This window comes from Ictidomys tridecemlineatus, chromosome 5 (assembly GCF_052094955.1).
Source record: "Ictidomys tridecemlineatus isolate mIctTri1 chromosome 5, mIctTri1.hap1, whole genome shotgun sequence".
NCBI lineage: Eukaryota > Metazoa > Chordata > Mammalia > Rodentia > Sciuridae > Ictidomys > Ictidomys tridecemlineatus.
Window position 1 is genome coordinate 116306229 of NC_135481.1, and position 5483 is coordinate 116311711.

Genomic DNA, 5483 nt, shown 5'->3' on the forward strand with positions numbered 1-5483 from the left:
AAAGAAAACCAGGTAGAAACTGCAGGGGTGTCTGACTCAGGCTTGGGAGTCACACACGGTCTCTGCTCCACATTCTGTTGGCCTAAAAAATTACTAAGGCCAGCCCCGATAAAAGGAGATGGAGGAGACATTTATAGGCATCTTAAACCTCTCAAAGCACATCCTGCTGTTAACCATGATCAGCTGCTCCAGCTGGTCTCCCCAGGCCAACTCCACACGTCTAACCACGTCACCCCCCACCTCACAGCAAGGCATGCGAGTGCACCTACACACACACACACACACACACACACACACACACACACACACACTGTCATTTCTCCAATGGCCTCTGAAGTCCCTTGCATGCGTGGCTCAGGAACTTCTTCATGGCCTGGCTCCTACTTACCATTCCCCTCCTTTCTCCTTATCCCTACTCTCCAGTCTGAATCCTTACAATTCCAGAAATGTGCCACCTTCCTCTCGGTCTTTACATGGGCTGCTTTCATTGCCTTCCGTCTTCCTTGTGTCCTTGGGCCAGCCACCCACCTTTAGAAGAAGGCTTCCTCCCACCCCACCTATCCTCACAAGGTGCATATTGAAATACAGACCTTTTCACGCTTGAGTCCACATGTCTGTCTTCCCTTTTGGACTCTGACTTCCTTGTAGCCAGCTGCCATACTCTTGCACGGGTTCTCTCTGCATACACGGACGTGGACTGCTTTGGATACTGTGGGTGTGTGCATGCGTGAAAGAATCATTTTGGAGCAGTGAGCGCTGTGGCCGAGGGAACGGCTTCATATTGGATCGCCCCAGTGCTAGCCTAGGAGATGTCAGCAGGAACAGCAGAGGTAAGCAATCGCTCAGAAACTCCACTTGAGCTTCTGGAATCTTGTAGCCCTGCACTCTTAAGTATGCTCTGCCTTCCTTTAGCTCTGTGGATGGTGATAGGTGTCACCCAGGGGAAGGCTGTGCTAGGTGAAATAAGTTTGAAAAGTCTGAGGTCCAACCAGATTGATTTTCCCCTTTGACGCTCAGAGTTCAACAGAGTTGGTGGGGATCCCTGGCAGAAGGCTCAGGATGTACGTTTCCCGCACTTTCTTCACTTTGGGACACTGGTGGGACCTCTGGGCCATGGCACATGCTCTGGGAATGTTGTTTTAATCGCTGTGGCTCCTCATTGCTGCTTTGCTCATAGACTCTTTCATGGGACACTCCTGTCTATGGCACCCACTGCCTAGGCAGTGCATCAAACATCTCTGGCCCTCAGCTATTGGCAAAGGGTGGTCAATGACATGACCAAGAAATGCTAACCAAATCCTCTGTTCCACAGCAGGTGACTGAGCTGAAGAGTCACATGGAGTCCACACTACAGGCAGCCATTCTGGTCCATGGACAGCACAAGTGACTATGAAATCTGTGACATATTCAGATGCCCCTTTAGAAGGATGCGGTGGAGGGTGAGAGAGATCAGTGGTCTCCTGGCCCCAAGTGTAGGGCTCTTCCTCCTCGATCACTGCCCTCAGAGGCACCGGAACCCCTCAGTCACTGAAGACGTTTGACCAGCAGGCACAGGGACCCTATGTGCACTGAGCACCCTCACTGATCAGGTCTCAGCAACGGTGATTAACTGACGGATCCCTCACAAGAACAACAGGCGCTGGTATTATTGAACTATTTCCTACGTGAGGGGGCCTGGCCGAGGAGTCACACTGGAAATAGTGAAGGGCCTTGGAATTCAGCTCATGTGAGCTATCCGGGTGGCTCCAACATCTTTGCTCAGGGGGCTGTGCCTATAGAAGTCTTTTTTTAATTTATTTTTTTATTTTTTAATATTTATTTTTTAGTTATTGGCGGACACAACATCTTTGTTTGTATGTGGTGCTGAGAATCGAACCCAGGCTGCACGCATGACAGGCGAGCGCGCTACCGCTTGAACCACATCCCCAGCCCCTATAGAAGTCTTCTATAGTCCATCAAGAATGTTCCGATACCTGCCAATGGGTACAGAAAGTGCAGCCGCCACAGTGCCTCTTCCTGGCCCACTGGAGATCCAACCCCACCAGGGATGAGCTACTGCATGGGCCGCTTCCAGAGCCGCCTTCAGGGGAAAAGGATCAATGGCAAAATTGGAAGATCCAACAAGGCTTTTGCAGTAAAAGCTTTTTATGCCGCTTGTTCAAAGCGTTTAAGTGCCTTTTAGATCACAGATTGAACCATCGACATTATAAAGTGGAACCTTTTAATACCAAAATACACTTCCAGAGTAAAATTCCATTATGGGAAAGAGCATCTCGCCGCACCAGCTAGATAATAATTCTCTCCCGGGTAATAGGAAGTATGAAATGTTTGATGATAAACAGAGTTTCTCAGTGCTGTAATAAGACGCCTCCCACTGCTGTGTGTGTGCGTGTGTGTGTTGTGTGCACACTGCGAGTCACTTCTCATCTGTGGACACCAGTGTCTTCATCTGTAAACAGTGGGAACTGTACTGGATGAGCTTTGAGGCACTTCCAGCCACCAGATTTCAGGGAAAAGCTAGGTTTCCATTTTCTCATCCTCAAAATGAGGGCTTTTGTATCAATCAGGAAACTTTCAGCTGAAGTGATAACTTAAAGTGCTTTAAGTGAAAGGGGGAAAAAAAAAACAACTATAATGGCTTAAGACTCGTGCAACTAAAATCTCAGGAGCATGTGTGTTCCGAATTTAAGCCAGCTTGCAAGCAGATGCTCCGGCAAGGTCAATGCTTCCAGGACTTGGTTTCCTTCTGTCTTCAAAATCATGCTGCCCCATTCCTCACATGCTGGGATTCTCGCTGCTTCTCGAATGTCAGCAGAAAGAGAACTTCTTTCTCCCAGTTTTTGACAAAATCCCCTGGATTGAATACCATTTGTTCAGAGGGCATCACACTGTCTATCCCTGAAGCAGTCGACATCTTCAGGTTGCAGAAGATCACATGGTCACATGCTCACCCCAGAGCAGAAGTGGTCAGCCCCTTTCAACTGTAGGTCAAAGTCACAGGTGATGGGCCCACCTGGAAAAGTGGGGTGCTGGTAAGGAAACAACAGATATCCGCGGGGGTGGAACTACCTCCAGCCTGCATCCCAAGGCTGATGTGAGCTCTAGAAGCACTGGAGGCACTTTTGAGGTTTTTAAATCCAACCTCTCTGCTTGAAGTTGGGCATACTGAGGCTCAGAGCCTGGGAGTGACTTGCCCAAAGTCACTGGAGTCATTAGTAACTTGTCTGCTACCCAAATTCAGGACTCTTACACCCAATTCCATGTACTTTAACTCTTTCCTGAACTCTGCAGCCCTGAAGGGCTATGACTGGAAGGAAGTCTCTCCGCAGAGTCTGGCTGAGGCTTTGCTATTTAAACTTGCTTCTGTTGATGTCAGCCTCTTGGTGTGGCCACTTTAGGATCTTTCAAGTTGGGCAGACTCTCTGAGTTTCCATATGTGGAGTCCCGTCGCCCCAGTCTGATTTCTGATTATGACACTGATTTGCTGTATACTCTTGGTCAAATCACTTTACCTCTCTGTACATCAGTTTATCAGTTTGTAAATGTCCCTTCATATTAATGTGCCTCCTTATTGTCCCTCCCACCTGTACACCCCTGAGTCTCTCTTGTTCTAGAAGGTGGTCTTCTAGAGTCGGGTCTCCAGGAAGGCTTAGGTAACCTCTCTCGGGCAGTGTTTGTATTTTGACAATGCATTCAGAGAATGCAGTAGCTGTAATAATGAGAGAGTTTCAGGCAGCATAAGATGGCCATATCCTGGGTTTGGAGAAGAACTGGATTCCTACCTCAGTTCTTCTTTGTCTGACCTCCAGTGCTGATTGAACCTCTTTGGGCCTCTGATTTCCTTGGAGAGAAGAGTGGCTATGAGGACAAAATGACGCACACTGCTGTCTTTGGGCCACAGCAGTCTCCAATTTGGGAGATCAGGAGAAAGCTGGGCAACACCTAGGGGCAGGAGCAGTGCTGTCTCCTAGCTCTGATTTCTTAATATTTATTTTTTACTTATTGGAGGACACAACATCTTTGTTTGTATGTGGTGCTGAGGATCGAACCCGGGCCGCACGCATGCTAGGTGAGCACGCTACCACTTGAGCCACATCCCCAGCCCCCTAGCTCCGATTCATGAAAGGGAATTACAGCAGCGGCATCCACCACTGCTGTAACTCAGATCAGATTTGGAGCATCCTCTAAAAAGTCATGTCCACGTTCTGACTTCTGTGAGTGAGATTTTATTTGAACATAAAGTCATTGTGGATGTAACTAAGGACCTTGGGTTGAGCACGCCCTGGAATTAGAGTGGACCCTGAATCTAATGACTGGTCTCCTTAAAAGGGAAAGGAAAGGGAGACTTGAGACCCACAGAGACAAAGACCATGTGAAGAAAGAGGCAGAACTTGGAGCCACGCAGCCCCTCACGGGGAACACCAGGGGCCCTCTGAAGCTGGGAGAGGCTGGAAGCCTCTTCCCCTGGAGCCTCTACCTTGGTTCCTCCAAAGCTGTGAGAGGATTTCCGGTGTTGTAAAGCTCACGCAGTTTATGCAATTGGTTGCAGCAGCCCCAGGAAACTAATGCAACTGCCGCTTCAACTTTATGATAAGACAGAAACTTCCCAAGTTCTGCAGCATGGACTCAAACTGCCTTTGTGGCTACAGAAGAATTCTTATCTCCGTCTTTCTCTCTCCCTCTCTCCCCTCCCCACATCCACGCTCAGTGTGTGCCCTACCTTGATGTTCAGTCTGATTACCCGTGGAAATTTTCCCTACTGAGCCGATTAATCACAATACTGAGTCATTCATATCACACTTAGAAATTCCTGATCTTGCTTAAAAGTAGGGGGTTACGGATACGTGCAAATAAACCCGGCTGCAAACCAGAGTGATTTTTGGTGATTTAATTCCCTCCCGGGATCACAAGGAGGGGAGGGGAATCGGATGCAGGAATGCATTTTAAATGATATTTTTTACTACTAATAATAATAAGAATAGCATGGTATGGCTTTGGTAAGTGAGCCATACCAAAGCACTCGTTCATTCAACGGGTATTTAGTGGATGTGCGTTATGTCAGGCACTGGGCAAGGACTCTTCCCTGTGAATCTTCAGCCTAGTGCAGAGGACCAATGACTGCGTGGGGGATCATGTTTGGATGCTGGATTTGGTAGTGAGGGCTTCAGAGGAAGGATGCAGGGTGCTAGGAGAGGGGTGCTGATGCAGTGGGTGAGGGGGGGGCTGGGGCTCCGGAGCCCACCCAGAAGCCTGAGGTGAGCTACTTGACATCCGGGTCTCTGTTTCTTAGAATGTGAATGTCGCCTTTCCTCTGAGGTCATGGTCTTGATTTTGAGTTTCCAGGGAAGGTCTAAAATGCCCCTTTAGCTGGCTCTTCTCACTCACTCCAAACTCAGCACCTTGCAGCAGGCCGCTGTGGAAACCTGGGCTGGGTTCTTTCAGCACTCCAGGGGCCGGGTCCCCCTTGGGCTCCTTGAAGTCTT

The 5483-nt window shown here is 48.8% G+C and overlaps 1 long non-coding RNA gene across 1 annotated transcript; it reads left to right on the forward strand.

Annotated features, from left to right (window-relative positions):
• The first annotated feature begins 659 nt into the window (after window positions 1–659).
• On the forward strand, window positions 660–4870 carry LOC144377943 (uncharacterized). Its single transcript, XR_013439280.1, has 2 exons — window positions 660–830; window positions 1313–4870. It is a non-coding gene; the product is annotated as an uncharacterized LOC144377943 (long non-coding RNA).
• Window positions 4871–5483: the final 613 nt, after the last annotated feature.